The sequence below is a fragment of the Puma concolor genome, chromosome B3 (assembly GCF_028749965.1).
Source record: "Puma concolor isolate L17-30 chromosome B3, mPumCon1.1.hap2, whole genome shotgun sequence".
Lineage (NCBI taxonomy): Eukaryota > Metazoa > Chordata > Mammalia > Carnivora > Felidae > Puma > Puma concolor.
In genome coordinates, this window is record NC_141672.1 from 18,316,617 (window position 1) to 18,336,462 (window position 19,846).

The 19,846-nt window shown below is 36.3% G+C and overlaps 1 long non-coding RNA gene across 10 annotated transcripts in view; it reads right to left on the minus strand.

The window, feature by feature from the left end:
• Positions 1-19,846, minus strand: part of LOC147579786 (uncharacterized) — a 494,570-nt gene that overhangs the window by 229,084 nt on the left and 245,640 nt on the right. For 3 of the 10 annotated variants that reach the window (XR_015252117.1, XR_015252115.1, XR_015252120.1), the window contains one exon: positions 12,848-12,927. The exons of the other annotated variants lie outside the window; for them this stretch is intronic. This is a non-coding gene — a long non-coding RNA (uncharacterized LOC147579786). The remainder of the gene's footprint in view (positions 1-12,847; positions 12,928-19,846) is intronic. 10 annotated transcript variants of the gene reach the window in all.

Consider the following 19,846-nt stretch of genomic DNA (forward strand, 5'->3'; position numbering starts at 1 on the left):
ATACCCTGACTTGCCCAAGGATTGAGAAACTGGAAACAAATCCAGATTTTTCTCACTCCATATTCATCAAACTTTGATGTTCCTTTTTCATGCTAAACTGAAACATGCCTCTCTTCATGTCTTTCCTCCAGAGCAACCGAGAACAAAATGACTACCTAATATTTTCCTTTTCTTAAGAATAACTACACCTAGTTCTTTCAACTATTTCTGATGAAATCCTAAAACCTTTACTTCATCTTTACTTCATTCACTTATTAGTGCTTTTGTTCTCTTCATAGTTTACGTGATGTAACTTCAAATATAATGAAATCTGTGGCAGTAACATTTTAAAGATGTTTGTGTGCATTTTTTCTCTCTTTGTTTTCCCATTTTGCTTTTCATTCAAGCAGAGCCATGTTTTTATGCTTTCTTTCCCCAGGGAAGATTTGTAGCAATGCAGAAAGCGGAAGTTGTCCACAGACAATTCCCGTTAAGGCATCTATGTTTCTCAAACATCTCAAGGCATTGAGGAGATTAAGCTGAATGTCCTGTAAGGTGCTAAGAGGTAGGAAAATTGTGAAGAGAGAGAAGTTTCCTAATCAACAAATGCCTGGGATACTCCTTGTCCCATTATCTCTCTGCCTTTGCCCTGGGAGAAGTAATGTCAGGAGGGATTTTTATGTAGGTCCAGGCTTGTCCATGATTCCTGGGCTCTATCTAAGGCACAGAAGCAGCAAAGCCAGCACTTGAGGGAACACTGGGACAGTTGGGTCTCTGTGATAACTGGGAAAGAAAGATGCCTAAGGACTGAAGTGAACTCCTAGGAACCTCCACCCGTCAGGTCATTGAGGAATTGCACTATGCTGGGGTGGAAAGAGAACTTCAGGATAAATAAAGTTGCCTTTCATGGCTCCAAGGCAGGTTGGGAACTGAGAGTCAAAATTTAAGCAAATTTAAGACCAGGAAGTAATACGTGACACTCTGTATCCCTGGGATTATAAACTGGGATTCATTTTTCATATAGCCTATTCCTCACAGAAAGATGACCTGAGGACTGAACTTGCTTTTCTCATTCACAAATGTTGTATTTAGTTACTCTGAGGAAGCTTTCAAATGAGGAGAAACATGACAGAGGCATCAGTGAATAGGCTGACTAGACTCTGATAAGGTCCAAAAAGGCTGGTGATGACACACAAATACTGTAATAAGGCTCCGATGCTGACAATCTGTGCAGAAACTAAAGTTCAGTTTTCTTTAAATAATAATATTTTGGTCTTCCTGAAAACCAGAAAACATAACAGTATTTGGCATATTCTTGATCAGATGTTACTATCATCATCATTTGTATGTGATATTTACTGAGCACTTAATGTAAATTTTGGAGTTAGAAATCAGAAACAATCTGTCTTCGTCAATATTAATAAAGAGGAAAGCCTAGCCTATAGAAAACGCTAATATCGCTAGAACATCTATAACAATACCTCACATCTCAAGAATTCACATATTTTATCACTGCTGCCTCAGAATACAAATTTTCTTTTTCTTCTAGATTATGAAAAATAAAAAAAAAATGTTTTCCCTACAGAACTCAGATTCTAGTGGATATATATAGTTGGGGGTTAGGGTAGATGAGATATAAAATAAATAAATCATTAAAATATAAATTATTTCCCCCAAGTGCATCGGGAGAAAGTAAAACAAGAAAGGGAGTAAAGCATGGGAGTTAGGGATTGGCCTGTTATCTTGTATTTGGAGGTCACAGATAGCCTCACAAAGAAGGAGACATTTGAGTAAAGGTCAGAAGAAGGTTAGGGAATATATCGTGAGAATGCCTGGGGAAGGAACATTCCAGGGAAGAAGGAACTTCCAGTGAAATGTCTTTGAGACAGAAATATACCTAATATGGTAGAAGAAAAGCCACTGAGACCTGTGTGGTGAAAGGAGAGTGAGTAAATGATGTAGGCACATAAGAATAAGTCAAAGAGGTAGTGGTGGCATGGGGGAAAGTGCTTGGGAACCCAATCATTTACTGCCCCATGAGCTGTTTTATTGGTGGCTTTTACCCTGAGTGAGACAGAAAGCTACTGGAAATCTTTGGATTGAAGAGTCACATCATCTGATTTTGTTTTTAACATTGATCACTCTGGCTATTGCACCATGGAAACACTATAGAGGGTTGGAAGTAGAATAGAGGTGGAGTTTCAAATGAGGAGTGGATAGGAGGCATTTATAGTCCCAGAAACGGAAATTGGTTGATTGTAGTGCAGTGACTATAAGGAAGTAATGAGAAGTGCTGGTCAGAATCTGGATGTATTCTGAAGGAAGGGCCAAGAGTTTGCAAATGGGCTAGAGGGTGGAAAAAAAAAGTGTTGAGTTCAGAAGCATCTGTCTTAAAGACCCGGAAGGATGGGGTTGCCAAGACTTTATTTTAGGGGATTGGTCCAGGCTAGAACTAAAAATATGATCATCATCTCATGACTTTAAATATTGAGACAAGATAAAATAACCAAATGAGTGAGTGTTATGGACAGAAATGTATTCCTGCAAAATCCATATGTTGAAGTCCTAACCTCCAATACAGTACTCAGAATGTGATTGTATTTGGAGATAAGGGTTTTAAAGAGGTGATTAATCTAAAATTATGCCTTCAGGGAGTTTGGGTGGTTCAGTCTTTAAACATTCGATTTTGGCCCTGGTTGTGATCTCATGGTTCATGAGTTTGAGTCCCACATTGGGTGAACTTGAGCCCCACATCTGGCAAGCTCAAGCCCTGGTGTGGGTGAGCAGGAGCCCTGCTTTGGGTGAGCCCCCTTTCTCTCTCTCTCTCTCTCTCTCTCTCTCTCTCTTGTTCTCTCCTCCCCCCCCCCCACCCCGGGTTTTTCTCTCTCTCTCTCTCTGTACCTCACTCACTTGTGCTCTCTCTCTCTCAAAACAAAACAAAACCAAAAAAGAAAAGAAATGAAAAATAAAGAAAATAAATAAAATTAAGCCTTTAGCTTATGCCCTAATCCAATTTGACTGATGTCCTTATAGCAAGAGGTTAGAAGACAGGGAAACATTAAATGCATGCATGCACACAGGGACAACTATGTGAAGAAGCAGCAAGATGGTGGCCATTTGAAAGCCAAGGAAAGAGGCCCCGGAAGAACCAATCCTGCTGGTATCTTGATCTTGGACTTACGGTCATTACAACTGTAGGAGATAAATTTGTGCTGTTTAAGCTACCCAGACTATGGTATTTTGTTATGGTAACTCTAGTCAACTAATATAGTAAGTGATGATAAAAAGAAGGAGGAGGATGAGAAGGGGAAGGAAAAGAAGAAAATTAAGAAGGAAGGCCCTATTTCAATTATTCCAGTAAGACCAAAATCTAAGGTTTACTGACAGAAAATCTTCATTTACTTCATTTAGTAACATTTACTAACCTCAACAAAGGGGCAAACACTTTGAAGAAACAGGGGATGTAACTATAAATTATGGTTCTTTTCTCAAAGGTAGGCTAATTTAGTAAGAGGACTAAATTAATGATGATGATGATGGTGATGATGATGTTGATATGTACTTAGATAGTTGCATGAAGTTTGCTTAAAAGATGGAAATGTATTATTTATTAACATAGTTTATTGGTTTTCTTGTTTTAAAAGCTATTGTGTACCCAGTATTAAAAAAGATTCCAGAAATACAAATATAATAATATCAAGTGATTGACGGTAATGATGATGATGATGATGGGGAGTTAACAACAGTCAACCTTTAGTTTTTCTGAAGGACAGCAGCAACACTGGTGAGGCCAGTTACAGAAATGGTGAGTCTGAGCATGTTGAAGTTGAAGTATTTGGGGAATATAAATAAGGGAAGAAGGCAAAACAGTTATGGGATGAAAAAGTCAGATTTCAAGAGGACCATCAGGGATCTATAGATAAACTCTTCCAAGTAACATATTTGGAATAAAACATAGTGGATCAATGAAAGGATCATGGGTAAGACCTACCTTTAGGAATTTCATGAAGAAGGCCAGAAAGGAATGGTCGAAAAGTAAAAAGAATGTAAGAGAGTCTTCTTAATGATGGCCAAGTAACCAAAAAGAAGCACTAGAAGGGTGCCTGGGTGGCTCACTCAGTTAAGTATCCAACTTTGGCTCAGGTCATGATCTCATGGATCATGGGTTCAAGCCCTGCATCAGGCTCTGTGCTGAACGCTTGCCTGGAGCCTGGAGCCTGCTTTGGATTCCGTGTCTCCTTCTCTCTCTGCCCCTCCTCTGCTCGCGCTCTGTCTCACTCTGTCTCTCAAAAATAAATAAATGTAAAAGAAAAATCAAAAAGAAGCATTAGAGAACAAGCCCATATGTCCACTAAGATAAGGAATGAAATTTATCATTTGAATTTGGCAATAAGGACATTAAAGGCAATATCTGCCAAAACAATCTCAACAGAGTAGAGGAAGAAACTATAATGCAATGAGCTTAAAAAAGAACTGAGAAGAAAAGAATCAGGGAGTGTTAGTGAGGACTTAACTTAAATTTTTTTTTAATGTTTACTTATTTTTGAGAGAGAGAGAAAGACAGCATGAGTGGGAGAGGGGCAGAGAGAGAGGGAGTTACAGAAACCAAAGAAGGCTCCAGGCTGTGGGCTGTCAGTACAGCTCAAACCCATGGACTGAGAGATAGTGACGTGAGTCAAAGTCAGGGTGCTTAACCAACTGAGCCACCCAAGCACCCCAAGACTTAACCTTTTAAAAGCCCACCTGAGCAAGGAAGGAGGGCAATGAAGCAGTATCATAGCACTGGGAAGCATTTGTGGTGACTGTTCAAGAGCATACCTAAGGTGAAGGAAAGAAGTCACTGGCAAGCATACACAATAGAATGGGTAACTACTGCAGAAAATGGAATAGCAACAACAACAATAATTACAACAGGAATAACAATAGAATACAACTCAATCTCTTACATTGGAAGAAAGGAAGGGAGAATACATTTAAAAACTTCAAAGTTGGGCTGGTCAGAAATAAAAGAATTAATACTTTATAAGGTCTTAAATTAGTCTAAGTTGGTAGAATACATTTCCTGAGAATAAGGAAGATAGAATACAAATTTGTAAATATGTTTCAACCAGGAGCTTACATACCTAGAAGAGCCAGGATGTAGGAATAAGAGAGGAGACAATATTTTGATGAGATAGTTCAGCACCTGAATTGAGCCATGTTCAAACTCAGCTGAACACCTAAATTCTGTCATTTGAGTCAATACCTTTATGTACTTTGTAATCTAGGATTGCTAATAATTGAAAAATAAACTTTTGCTTGAATAATTTGAGTTTGGTTTGTCTTCTTACAAATAAAGTGCCACTACTTGTTCAAGGTGGAGGAAGAAAATGTGTTAGGGCAGGAAAGGGATGACAGATTAAAGAAAAGGCGATGAAGGAGTGGAGGTCTATGAAAGCTCGGGGTAGGTGAGGTAAGGATAAGAGCGTGAAAGTGTTGGAACGATAAAACATTCCAAAGTACTAGAAATATAGTGCTGGAATTCTAATGTGAAGCATTTCCAAGAGATCATGCCCAGTTCTGGAGTGGAATAGAAGCCTGGAGACGTGCAAGGAATTGTAAGGTTACAGTGTTGAGTGGGTTATTCTCATGTAAAATAAGCTTCCCCAGAATATGACGATATTAAAAACAGTTACAGCTCCCACATCTGAGTTTAAATCTTGTCTCTTTCACTGGAGATGTTACTTAATTTATCTGATATTTAGTTTCCTCATACATAAAATGAGGATAAGTAGAATACCCACTTCATAATGTTCTATAAAGATTAACAAAACCCACCCTAAACCACAGAATATCATGGTTACCCATAATTTATCATTCAACATTTAAAATGCTGGCTTAGAGAATACAAAGTCAGGTAACTATATGTTGAATGGATATGGGAGATTCATTAAAATATGCCTTTGGAAGTCTGTAAAGATACTAATATTAACAGTAATCAAAATAATAAGAAAAACAAACAAAAAAAACCTTCTGCATTTGGAGTAGCTGTTTAAGGGTCCCACTCAAAATGGCAGAATACATCCATTCATTTATTCATTAATTTATTCATTCATTCATTCCCCAAATGTTACTTAAATTCTACAAAGTGTCAGTGACTGTTCTTGGAATCCCTTACAAAAGAGTTAAGCCAGATAAGAAGGTTGGGGAAAATAAGAAAAACAGGGAGATGAAGATATAGTTTTAGGGAAAAGTGGCCTTCCAGACTTTGGTAATGATTAAGTTCTTTCCATTTTGGTAAAGAGGTCATTGCTGATAAAGGAAAATTTATTCATTCATTCAGAAAACATTTTGAGCATTTTGATTACAAAGAACTGCACACAGCACCTAAAATACAAGAATGGATAATTTAAGTAGGATGGCAGCCTGTTCACGCATCTTTGTGTGGTCTGAGGTTCAAAGTCCTCGGTACCGACTCTCCTGTAGCCTGCTCATTCGTGTTTTCCAGCAGAAGGTCCTTCGGTGTATATGAAAATAGAGCACTTGGTCCTTAAGCAGGTTGCTTTTACAGCTAGGTCAAAGCCTGACTCTGTCACGGAATTTAATTATAGAATATATAGGAGACAAATTAGTACGCAAAAATGCAGAGTGGTGTTTGTTCCTTATTTCTACAAATCTACAAGTGTCCTTGAGGTATCCTTCTAGTATCTTGTTTAGAAATAAACAATCAGAGAATATTGTTGGGTCAAATTATTTTGTGAACATGTTTCTTCTCTCTTCTTTTTCTCCAATTGGCTGTTTTTGCTGCTGAATATTATGCAGCTAAGGGCAGAAAATTTGAATACTGATTTAAAGAAAAATGTTGCTTTTTGTTTTTATTTGTAACTGTGGAGTTGGTTTTGTTATAATCATCTCATGACCTGCCCTTGCTTTTCTTTAAATGTCGACATATGCAAAATTATTTTCACATCTCCAGAAAACTTACAGAATCTCACATGTATTTAAAAAAAAAAAAACTAACCTAAAATGCCTAGAATAAACTGACCAATACTATTAGTTGTTTGATAATAAAACAACATTCTGCAAAAGGATTCTTTCTAGAGCAACATTGACAAATCACTGATACTTGTATTTGTGGCTCTCTCCATATAAATAATTAGTATTCTCCCACATGTATAAGGATGACTCCAAAAATTCATTGCTCCATTCTACAACTCTCTACTGAATTGCAGTGTAATTGCTTATAATTGTAATGATTTGCTGGTTACCTCTATCTGAAGGCCACATGGATCATTCAATTAAAAATTGAAATATTAAAAAAATACGGTTGTAATATCCAAATTAAAACTGTTTCTCTTTCTGATTCCATTTTCTAGGTTACTCACACTGGAAACCTGAATGATAGACAACTTGATTTCTGTTCTCTCTACCCCTCTCCGTGAAACCATTCACTAAACTATGATATTACCTACTACAATTTTTTTTTTCAGATTGATTCTTTGTTCTTCAAACACTGATCTAAGTGATCATTATTATGTGACTTCTAGTGTCCTTCAACAATCCCCTGAGATCTGATACCTGAATTTCTCTAACCTACAATTTCTTCACCCTGCTGTCACTAAAGATATTTTGTGAAAGCAGGTTTTATGACAGGTTCTTGCTAAAAAGTCTGGATGGTGTCCAGTTGCCACAGAACAAAGAAAATTTGTTTCATCACTTGAATTAATTCAATTTTATTTTCTGTAGCTGATCCTGGAGACAAGTTCAAAAAGATGGGAAAGTAGAGTAGAAAGTTATCCATGAAAATGTGAAAATATACATCCAAGTGAAGTCTTATCATACTAGAAGCATTGTAGAATTTTTTTGTCACCTCCAAACAGTCACAATAGGAGTAGAAAACAGTAAGATGGTGAGAGAGTAAAAGAAATGATGTGTACAGAGGAAACAATAAAGTATTGACAAGCCAATAATGGTGAAGGAGAGAAAAATGAGGTGACCCAAAGGCCAACTCACATCATCAAGTTTGAGGACAGAACAGCAAAAGTGAAAGACTCCAGAGACAGAAGAGTCATTGACTAGAGAGAAAAAAATGAATGATTCTAAGAACATTTGAGTCATCATAAGACCAAGCCAAAATAAGACAGGCATTGACAGAGAGATCAAGCAAAAGAATGGGAGGCTGGTAAGGATTTGAGGCACAATATTTTTAACCATATGGGTATCTCTTTGCTTATCATCTTCCAAGCTAGTGATGCCAAAGATATTGAGGGGCAGGTGAGTGGAGGATGGATATAAATAGTCATTACCATACATTTGTGTCCAAATAATGAGAAAATGCAAGAGTCACAGAAAGTTATATTTCATATTAATAAGAGCAATACACTTACTATCATCATGACTAAAACAGATTTCATATATATCTATATATCTATACACACATATATATCCTTATATATTTATATAATATTTCTACCAACAAGTGTAGTTGATAATGCTGGCAATATAAGAAAACCACATAGAGAGCCACAAATAAACCTGCGCATATATGATCAACTGATCTTTGACAAGAGTGCTAAGAACACACAATGGGGAATGGATAGTCTCTTCCACAAAAGGTATGGGATAAATTACCGAATATAAAAAAAAAAAATACAAGTGGATTCCTATCTTACACAAAACTCAACTCTAAATGGATTAAAGTCTTAAAAATGTAAGATCTGCAACTGTAAAACTCCTAGAAGAAAACAAAAGGAACGCTTTTCTTGACATAGGTGTTGGCAATGACTTCTTGGTTCTGACATCAAAAGCTCAGGCAACAAAAGCAAAACTGACAGGTGGGACTATGTCAAACTAAAAAAAAAAAAAAAAAATTCACAGCAAAGGAAACAACAGAACGAAAAGGAAACCTACAATATGGGAGAAAATATTTCCAAACCATGTGTCTGAAAAGAAGTATTTCCAAAATACATAAAAATCTTCTGCAACTCAGTAGAAAGATAATATTAATAATAATAATCCAATTTAAAAATGGGAAAAGGAACTGAATAGACACTTCTCCACAAAGGCATACAAATGGCCCACAAGTATAAGAAATGATGTTCAACATCATTTATTACAGAGGTAATGCAAATCAAAACTATAATGAATATCATCTCACACCACACAACTTAGGATGGCTATTATTAAAGCAATAATAATAATAATAATAATAATAATAATGGAAACAACAACAACAGATGTTGGTGAGATTATGGGAAAACTGGAACCCTTGTACACTACAGCTAAGAATGTAAAAGGTTGCAGCTGCTTTGGAAAGGAATACAGAGAGTTCTCAAAAAACTTAAAAATAGAATTAATATGATCTGACAAGACAAAAGAACTGAAATCAGGATATTGAAAAGATATAGGCACTCCATGTTGCATCCAGCATTATTTATAATAGCTAAGACATGGGAACCAACTAAATATCTATTGATGGGTGAATGGGTAAAGAAAATGTGGTATATCGATTCAACAGAATATCATTACACCTTAAAAAAAAAAAAAGAAAATCCTTTAATTTGTGAACATGTGGACGAACCTGGAGAATATATGCTGAGTAATATGCCAGAGGCACAAAGGACAAATACTGACTTGAAAAGAATATTTGAATTGTTTTGGCGTAAAAGAATTACTAAACAACACCTGTAAGATATCTCTACACATGAAGAAATAGGTAAATACATCAGTAAAAACGTAAAGGATATGAACAGCTAAGACAGAAATGAAAACCCTGCAGTTCCATACCTATATTAATACATGCTCAGTTTCTAATGCAAGGTAAATTAAAATTAATACAACAATATACTACATAAATTGATAGAAAAATCTAATTCTGGAAAAAACAAGTAAGACTATATTGCTGTAATGTGTACTAGAGTTCAACTTTTAGTATCTAGTAATACTGAAAATTCTCCCAACCCATCAATTCCCATGATAAAATTTCTGCATTTGTTAAATTTTAGTAGTAGGTGCATAGATTTTCTTTGTGCTTGAAATTTTTCATAATGGTACATTTATTTATTTATTTATTTATTTATTTATTTATTTCTCTGTTACAGCACAAGTAGGGAAGAGGGGCAGAAGGAGAGAGGGAGACAAAATTTTAAGCAGTGTCCATGCTCAGAGCAGAATCTGATGTGGGATTCGATCATCCCACAATTATGGGATCTGGGATTGTGACCTGAGCCGAAATTAAGAGTCAGATGTTCAACTGACTGAGCCACTCAGGTGCCCCCATAATGGTACTTTTTAAAAAAATAACTTTTACTTGTTTTTAAATATATTTATTTAAATTCAAGTTAGTTAACATACAGTGTAGTATTGGAAAAAAAACAAACTTTTAGAGCTTATGAGCCATTAGATTGAGGAAATGCAGTATTCTCTTGACTGAATCACGTATTAACATCAGAGAGAGGGTGTATCTCAGGTCTCATGACTATCCAGTGGGAATTCTATTCCCTGAATTTTACTTCCTCTTTGTAGACATACCAAGATTCTCATGGAAATGACTCAAAATGTCTCCAAGCTTATCAAACACTCTTTAAAGTATTAGAAATAGGTATGTAATTAACATCTGCCCAAACAGCCATTTATTACTTGATGTTCAAATTGTTTACCGTCTTTCTACTAATCTAATGTTTACACCCTTATTAAAAACATCCTCTCATAGTATGAAAATATCTCTATTTCTGAGACAAACATAGTATGACTGGAATGACTTTATGGTTTGCATTTTCAAACGAAACGGATATAAAAAACAGATACTTTTATCCCAATCTTTGCCACTCTTCCTATGACTTCCAGTTTGTGATAATGCATTTACCAGGAACGATATTGGTCACAGATTAATTACTACCACGAAATGTTTTAGAAATGCTATCCTCATAGTATGTATGGGAACAGACATTCGGCTCCGCTCCTTAGCCAAAATATAAGGCTATTAAAATGATCAGTGATGGTACACTGACTTTTCCAGGACAATCTGGGTGTATTGCTATCAGCCTGGGATGCCATTCGGTTTAGCATCTGTTCTGGATTTTTATTTGCTTTAAATAAAGCATTATTAGTGCACCACTGCATTTTGCTTATTTATCATTACACAATGATAAATTAAGATGGGTTTGGTAATACTCCTAGTTTCTCGCGTGGTCTCCATAATAATTTAGGAGAATCACATGCACTTAACAGAGTTCTCACTGTAAAAGGTGCTTATATCTAAAGGATGATTACCTATATCTATCCCTATTCTCTCTGCCCTTTCCCCAAAGCACTAAACTCTTCTTGAAGAACACTTGAATAAAATAACTAGTACTCTGAGACACCAGCAGTGAGGGGGAGTTAACTCTTGTGCTCTCCTTGGAGGAAGGGGGCTGAAATAACTTCTTCACCCTGGCTGGCCACTTCCACCAGCTGGTCGCATCACTGTCCATGCTTCAGCCTGCAGTAGGCACAAGTTTGCCTGGTCACCATTTGATGGCTCGGTGGTGAGTCTGAAGAATTGTAGATTTGGTTTCTCCGTGATATGCGTGGGGATGCAGGCTTCGCTGTTGAGCCGTCAAACAGAGATAGCTGTCTGAACACACTTGCTCTGGAGTTTTTTTGGTCATTATTTACATGACATCATTCTAAAGCTATTTATTTCATTGTGCGGCAACACATTTTTTTTAAAGAACTCTTTTGATTGCAATGAATTCAAGAAAACAAAAATAAATATTTGAGAAAAAAATTAGGCACTGCATTTTCTGTTTCTCTGGAAAGTTGACAATACGTGTGTTTTTGTGCAAATGTCAGTTAACCTTTCCCACACTCCACAAGGAGTGCGGTGACACCTATGCCAGTTGAAATCTAGAATTTTCACATTTTCATCTACTTTCAAAGTTAGAGTGCTAAGCAAAGTAAGTCAGAGAAAGACAAATATCATATGACTTCACTCATCTGTGGCATTTCAGAAACAAAACAGATGAACATAGGGGAAGGGAAGGAAAATAAGATAAAAACAGAGAGGGCGACAAATCATAAGAGAGTCTTAAATGCAGAGAACAAACGGAGGGTTGCTGGCGGGGTATTGGGTGGGGATGGGCTAAATGGGTGATAGACATTAAGGAGGACACTTGTTGGGATGAGCACTGGGTGTTGTATGTAAGTGAACAAGCACTGAATTCTATTCCTGAAATCATTATTAAACTATATGTTAACTAACTAGTATTTAAATAATACAAAAAATAAATAAAAACAACAAGTTACTAGTTGTGTTTCCAAGTTGGCCTAGCCTCTGTGAAGGTGCCCAGTGACCTCTGTCTCCTGGTATTCCTACCCAAGTATAGTCCCCTCCACACAAAGGCTGGTCAGTATGACAAACAGCAGAAATGATGGCATGGCACATTCAACATTAGGTTAGAAAAGACTATGATTTTCATCTTGAGCACCTACTCATTCTCTCTCTTTTTTCCTCTCTCTCTCTTTCTCTCTCTTCTTGTTCTGGGGAAAACAGCTGCTATGAAGAGGCTCACATAGGGAGAGACTAAAGCCTCTGGCCAATAGCCAGACAGGAACTGTGGCCTGCCAGCTACTATGGAAGTGAGCACGCTAGCAAATTCTCCAGCCCTAGGTGAGTCTTCAAATAATTGCAGACCCTGCCAACAGCTTGATTACAACCTTGTGAGAGATCCGGAGCCAGAACCACCCAGTTAATCTGTTCCTAGACTTTCAACGCTCAAAAACTGAGCTGTTTCAACTAAAATTTTGAGAAAATGTATTCTGCAGCAAGAGATAACTAATACACTATTTAGGAGACTATGACAATCACCGCTATTAAACACATATAGCTATGGAAAGTGCATTTACATACCATCCTGTGAAGCTTGACATTTCATTTACATCAAGCGACTGTTCTAAATTAACGTCTCTTACTTTCTACTTCAAGTTTTCCTGGGAATGCACAAGAAAATAAAACAATCTCTGTTAATGTGTTCGACTGTTAGTAGGACTTTGCAAATAGTTAGATATGCCAGATTAATGTCACTCTAGGAGATGATTTAATTAGAAAATGGACTAATTTCATAATGGTTTAACATTTTTAATTCTATTAATAGAATTAAAGTCTTTGATGTGCATTTTGCTGAAAACAAAACATTGTGAATGCTGTTGCAATTCAATTAAAAAGTTCAATAGATGATAGAATTATTTGGTTTTGAGGTGACAATATGCATGTCAAATTCAGTTTAAAGTAAAAAAAATCAGAAACTTAGTTTGATAACGATGGAATATATAGAAATTAAGAGATTTGGAGCAGAAATGTACTTAAGGGTTGTTTATTTTGTGTGTAGACATAACTTATAACTGTGTCCATGACATAGGGATGCTCTAGTTACTATAGTTGCCTATATTTATAATTATTTGATATACATAAGTCCAGGATAACTAAATAAGAGAAGTTTGAGATGAAGCTGACCTTGAATGCCAAAAAGTACTTCAAAAATACATACATATTTTCTCATATTTTCACATTCTTTTGCTTGTCTTTTTTTGTTGTTGTTTGTTTTAGGTTGTCAAATGATCCTTTGAAATATTATTTTCATTTCTAGTTCTTAACTAGCTGGCCTTCCACTGCACCACTATTCAGGTCTCCTATCATATCATGAGGGTCACGGTCATCACCATTGCAGCCACAGATCGGGGAGTCCCCTGGATCTCTTAAATGGTTCCAGAGTTCTCTGGCTAAAGATTGGTGCTGCCTCTGTCAGGCAATGTTGACAAACTCATCAAAAGTGATTATTTCCACCGTGCTTAATGTTTTTCTGCTTCTTTCTGTCTCTTGGCGGTTCCTTGAGGGCTTTGATAATCAGGGCAGAGGCAGAAGGTAGCTCTTCAATCTGGACCTGTCTGTTCTGAACTGTCAGTTTCACTGTCATCCTCAGATCCTTCCAATCACCAGTTGCCGTGGCGATGTCATCACCTACCATTTTTAGAGACAGACCCAGTGGCCTGGATCAAAGATGACTTTGATCTTCTTGGGGTCGAATTTAGGCAGCATGGTGTCGATTCCAGAGGACCAAAGAGAGTTGCACCTTGGCCTTCTCCCGACCAAAAGCCAAAAGCTCTTTTGCTTGTCTTTAGTTTGAAATTGAGAAAGACTTTGGTAGTGCAATATCTATATTTTGCAAAACATTCAAAAGAGTAAATGGCAATAATTAATTTGGCAAGTCTTCCTTGTAAAATTAATTATTGTAGGATTTAATTTATATTTAAATAAAATTTAAAAGGAGAATATTCTCTCAGCAAAACGTGCTGTGAGTTTGGTAAGTATCCTAACACCTACAGAGTTAAAAACATTATGATCTACAGAAAATAATCAATTGAAGATTTATTTGTTAGTTTATTCATTTATGTATGTGGTATATATATACCTATGTACGTATTTATTTAGTAGCCATAAAGTTCAATTTTGAGGAAAGTTGCAAATAATTTACAAAAATATTAAAATAATAAAACCATGTCAACATGTATTAATTAGAGAAAATTCCACTGAGATATTTCTGAATGGCTAAGAAACTAAAATATGATTAAGACTCTGTTTTAATTGTAGAAATAAGACTCAAGAGCAATTAACCAACTTATTCTTAAATGTTGAGAATATCAATATAAAACCACAAATACAAAAATAATATTAATATAACATATAATATGTAATTATATAGTATACATTATATATGTACATTATCAATATATACATGTAATGTAATATGATATAATATGAATATGGATATCAATATAATGAACTTTCTTGTTTTTCTTTATAATAACTAATTATGTTATGGGTATTTTTATTTCTGAAATGAAAACTTTATTAAGACTAATTTATAGATCTACCAATATATTAAAATAATTTTTGGATCACTAAATGTTAAAAATTATTTTATTATTTATTACAATTTTTTAAATTTTTTAAATGTTTATTTACTTGTGTGATAGAGACAGAGAGACAGAAACAGAGACAGAGTATGAGTGGGCAAGAGGCAGAGAGAGGGACACAGAATCCGAAGCAGGCTTCAGGCTCTGAGCTGTCAGCAAAGAGCCCAATGCGGGGCTTGAACTCACAAACCATCAAATCATGGCCTGAGCTGAAGTCGGATGCTTAACTAACTGAACCACCCAGGTGTCCCCCAAATTATTTGATTTTAAATATTTTTAGTGATCCTATCCATTTTAAAACTGCTTTGCTTTAGAGAAAAAATAAAGGATCACCCCAGTTATTTTAGACCTATTTTACAAGTCAGGCTGTAGGCCAGTTCTGTTGACCAAGGATAAACACCTCCCCACTGAGTGATAAGAATTGAATGGTAAGTAGTAATTGGTATGAGATTAATACCTTCTTCTTTCCAAATATTGTCTATTTTTATAAAATGTGATTTAAGGGGCGCCTGGGTGGCGCAGTCGGTTAAGCGTCCGACTTCAGCCAGGTCACGATCTCGCGGTCCGTGAGTTCGAGCCCCGCGTCAGGCTCTGGGCTGATGGCTCGGAGCCTGGACCCTGTTTCCGATTCTGTGTCTCCCTCTCTCTCTGCCCCTTCCCCGTTCATGCTCTGTCTCTCTCTGTCCCAAAAAAATAAATAAACGTTGAAAAAAAAATTTTTTAAAAAAATGTGATTTAAGTTCCTGTAGCAGAAAACATTTGAAATTATTTATATAAGTATAGAAAATAGTCAAAACTTGGGTTGAAATCAATTTAGGTATAAACATAGCCAATATAATAAGCTGAGATCTAGCCTTGTTTTTCAATCTCATGGAGTGAGCTTGAATTTATATCTAAGATTCATCTTAAATTTCACTCAATCATAGGAAATGTCCTGATTTCTCAAAAAGACTCACATCCAAGTGTGAACACTATTTTTGGAAGTACTGTGGAATGGTAAAGGCAAAGTGAGTTAAGCAATCAGGAGGAAATTTAAAATCCTGAAACAATCCAGAAGAGAAGTGGATAAACATGGGAGAAAAAAATAAAGAGACTCTTAGAAATCTGGGACTTGATTGTTTGCCCTTCCAGGGAGCTTTTGTCTTGACAGTTAAATGTGGATGCCTTTGATAATATTTTAAAATATGAATCTTTCCATGGTTGTGAGTTTCCCGGATTGTCTACAAACTGACAAACCCCACAGACAATTTATAATCATGGGTCCAGAAGGAAAGGCTCACTTTTATTTATCAGTAATTGACATTTCTTTTTCAACCAGTGAAAGGCAGTGCGATCATTGCTTAAGATCATCCCTTGTTCGGTAACGGAAGAACTGTAGCTGGGAGCCCACAATTCTACCTAGTCATCCCCCTCTCTCTCCTCTTCTCCAATAAATAGAAGGTTTTCACATTATTCTTAAAAACTTGTCAAGGGGATAAATCCAACATCAACAATATATCTCAATGGGCCATCCTCAGTTCTTGAGGTCTTCTGGAAGACTCACATTAGGGCAACATAGCTTGTGGCTAATGCATACTTCATTTGCACTGCATTTCCTGAACATGAGAATGAATTATTGCAAGACAAAATGAAGCGAATTCTTCCCAAATCCTTGACATTCTGTAGGGGAGTATTAGAAAGAATAAATGAGTGAGATCTTTTCCTTTGCATCTGGTGAAATTGATTTCAAGGATGTAAGAAAAGGCAGGGTCCTTTCAGAGGTCACTGATACAGATTTCACCTGAACCAGTTTTGGCTGACCTTTCTGATCCTTTCCAAGTCAAACCTGGGGCAGCCAAATGCAGCTTTGTGAGTGGGAAAACAGTAGAATAGCAAGGTGAGAAATAAGGCAAAATCAGACCATAAGAGCCTCTCGCAAAGGAGAGTTTTGAGTCTGAGTTAGACCTGAGGAAGTTAGACCTGAGGGAGGCACATGATTTCTAGGTTGTTCATTTAGGTTGACTAACCATCTCAGTTAGTTATTCCAGGCTTTAGCACTGAGAGTCCCACATCTCAGGAAACTCCTCAGTTTTGGGCAAACCTGGATGTTGGTTACTCTAGCAGCACTAACATTTTGTTAAGTGAAATGATAAGAAAATATATGAGAATTGGTATTTCAACCAATGAGGCGAGAGGGGGGAAAGTATATGTGGTCAGAAGACTGAATGAAGAGGATGGGGTTAAGCATGAAGTCATAAGAAAAATAAATTTGCTTTCCGCCTGCACCCACACATTTAATAGCCCATCCCACCTGTCTTGTATACCCATTTGCCAAACATCAGTTATCAACCATTCTGGGAAGAGTATAAGAAAGTTTATAACCAGAAGTAAATTTTGTATCCTGGATACAAAATTTATATATATATGAACAAATGTGACACTATTGTCTGTCCTTTTACTCGTGTTTTTGCCCACAGTAACATTAGGATATGATTTAAGATATGATTTAAACATTATAGTATTTATTCTGCTTAATTTGATGCCACAGACATAAAATCAAGACTGCTTTAAAATAAACTCAATATATCCTAGGAAGAGAGCTATCTTTCAAAAGACGAGATTTAGTTAGAAATGATATAATGAGCATCCATATAGAAATCTGTGCTTGCATGCCTCTGTAACATCTTTGTGTTTTTACTATAGCTCAAAGTCAAATAGAAATGAATAAAATCATTCTTATGTATAAATTCTGTTTCACATTCTAAAACAAACATCACAGGGAAAGCGCTCTTTTTCCCAGAGTTTTGTGCCTGACAAGGTCAACCTCTAGATGATGGTGGAGTATGAAATCAGGTTATCAATAAAAATGTTTATGATGCAAGGATACATACATCCCCAAAGAAGTTTGACTATGAAAGGAATCACGTGCTTATGTTTTCCCTATCACACTATTTTAATTTTTTTTTAACGTTTATGTATTTTTGAGACAAAGAGAGACAGAGCGTGGGCAGGGCAGGCGCAGAGAGAGAGGGAGACACGGAATCCGAAGCAGGCTCCAGGCTCCAAGCTGTCAGCACAGAGACCGACAGAGGGATGGAACTCACAGACTGCGAGTTCATGACCTGAGCTGAAGTCAGAGGCTTAACCGACTGAGCCACCCAGGTGCCCCTCCCTAGCACATTATTTTAAAAACAATCATTTGCTTTTAAAAAATAAATCATTGAAAATTGATTTAAAACAATTTAAAAAATCATTTAAAATAGTGATTATTTCTTAAGAAAAGTTACCAACATATCTTAAAATATTGTTACAATATATCTTACTTTTAAAACTAAAGTCTATATTTACCTGCCCTATTATTTCAATAATCATGACTTTATATGAATCCCATTTCTTTAACACTTATGGCCATTTACTTGGTTATGCCATTGATAAACCTAATAATTTGTTAGTAAGGAAGAGCATATCTTACATCAACAGAGCAACAACAGAAGAAACTAATAAGTAACACACTTCTCCTATTTTTCTTTTTCATGATCTAGGAAACAGAGCTTATAGGGAATTATCTGGTGTTGCCTTCCTGCTGTGTAATTTTGAGTCCCTCTTAATAGACTCTAAAATATCACTGAAGCACCCTGTGCAGGAGATTCAAACTATTAAGGCAGGTAACGCTTCATTTTCCACCAGCTCTTGTTGAAGAGAGGTCATTGAAAGAAAAAAAAAAAAAAAAGGAGGAAGCTCCATCTTCCACAATGTAGTTAACATTTGACATTAAGTGAAAAATATCCATTCCTTTCCTATCCGGAGCATAGTGAATGATGTCAATAATGCAGCAAATGCAAACTATCATCCAGAAAACTTGTCTAGAGCTCTCCATGGCTACCCTTTGTGTGGGACAAACTGGAAAGGAACTGGGTATACCAGTGAGAGCCTCCAAATGCTCACCTTAAGTTTACCCCTGTCCCCTGGGACATTCGGGTTTGTCTGGAAATATCATGAAGGCCTGGATCTCTTGTGAGAATTTTCAGCACTTCAGGCTCCAGTCTCAGCTGGAAATCCTATGAGCAAGGTCTTTCATGTGGTGTTTGAACATTTTTCACTCCAGACTCTGAAAGAAATGGAAATAAACCTTGCCTATGTTTATTAAAGCCCTAGAAGGGAGGTTGAATTTCAAGACTCCTCGTTCAGAACGGTGAAAGTTCAGTTTGGGAGTGAAAAGAAATAATAAAAATTATTCTCGCCCTACCTGAGTTCTTCTTCAAGCTGACCTCCTCATTCCTAATGGGGATCCGTGATGCTGGCAGAATGGTATTTGTGCGAGTGATTATTTTTCCATGATTATTTTCTTTACATTTATTCATATTCTTCATGACAGGCAACGACAGCTTTTAGGAGACATAGAATCCTCCTAACAGTGGCTCTTGTTTATAAGCAGATCATATCCATCTGCAAATTACTGTATTCCGGGGCATTTTCAAAATCACATTGTCATTTCAAGTACATAAATGCAACTAAATATTACAGTATTATGCAGTGGGATACCATAATAAGAGCCAGCTCTTATTCCCAGTATGAGCTTTAACTTCTTAACTTGGCCCATGTTTAAAGTTTAAAGTACTTTCATCTACATTATATTCATTCGAAGTTGCAGAATGAATTATTTTTATTTATTTGTAAGACAACAGAAATTTTTATTTTTTATTTTCTTTGTAGAATTCAGTGATTTATTCTTTACATAAAACACCCAGTGCTCATCACAACAAGTGCCTCCTTAGTACCCATCACTCTTCTGGCCCATCTCCTACCCATCTTCCTCTGTCAACCCATAGTTTGTTCTCTATCATGAAGAGCCTCTTGTGGTTTGTTTCCCTCTCTTCTCTTTCGCCCCATTTACATATATTCATATGGTTTGTTTCTTAAATTATGCATGTGAGTTAAATCACATGGTATTTGTGTT